Below are 1,088 nucleotides of genomic sequence, written 5' to 3' on the forward strand. Positions count from 1 at the left end.
GTGATTCGTTTTTACGAGTCCAATTACAAAGGAAGTATCCATCCAGTTTTTTCATTCGAAAAACTGGAACGTAGGATGTAGCGGATTCAAAAAATTTTGCTTTCTTTTTTTACAAAATTTTTAGCAAACCCTCCTAACATCGTCATATAATGACATCATTTACGAAGGGGGGTAAGGAAAAAGAACACATTTATTAAACCATTTTCCAAGCAAGCAAGTTGCGCAATGCCCCCCGTCGAAACTTTACCGATACGCGCGCGGGGCTAAGCGAGAGGGTGGGAAACCCCACTGCTTTCCCTTAGAAAGTGGCGTTTATTGTATCTTGTCTCCTGGTTTCATGAACGTTTCTACTATATTTTCAGCAATACCAAACTTTTCTGTGTATGAAACTACTATTCAAATTTAATTTTTTTTTTTATAACCCCATATCTCCTTTTTTTTATGATATCAAAACATAGGGGAGAATATAGCCCCCTGTCGGAAAAAGGGAAGAAAATTCCCGTCTTCTTAGCGTGAAATATTTCTTGTGGTTTTAATTTTGATTTGTAGTGTTATCTATATACTTTTTTGGGAACAAAACTGTTGTAATTTCTTGTTTTTAAAAAAAAAGTTTTGACGATAAATGATATAGTTCTAATATATTTTTTTAGGAATTTTTTTTTTTTTTGGGCCTTTTTGTGGTTTATTATTTAAAAAAAAAAGGGGTGTCAATGAAACGCTTTACACGAGTGTCTATCAGTCGTTTGGCTTCGTTTAAAAATTAGCAAAAAGTTTTCCCTTTATAAAAATTTAATTTTATTGAAGGGGAAAATTTAAACAATCCCACATTGAAAAAATTAACCCCAAAAATTTTTCTTTCATACCCCATTTTTTCATTTTTATACTATCTGCAGTCTTTAAACTTCTTTCCTACTAACTATAAAGGGCCCGGACATAACCTTGGGAAAGTTTGTATTTGGGTAATTTTTTAGTGGTTTCGATAAAAACAGAAGAAAATATAGGTTTTCCGCTTTAAAAAAGGCCCATGATCATTTTAAAGGTTTTCACATATTAAATAGGGTTTAAAATAAAATAAATCCTTTAAGGGG

Source organism: Penaeus monodon, chromosome 24 (genome assembly GCF_015228065.2).
Source record: "Penaeus monodon isolate SGIC_2016 chromosome 24, NSTDA_Pmon_1, whole genome shotgun sequence".
NCBI classification, from domain to species: Eukaryota; Metazoa; Arthropoda; class Malacostraca; order Decapoda; family Penaeidae; genus Penaeus; species Penaeus monodon.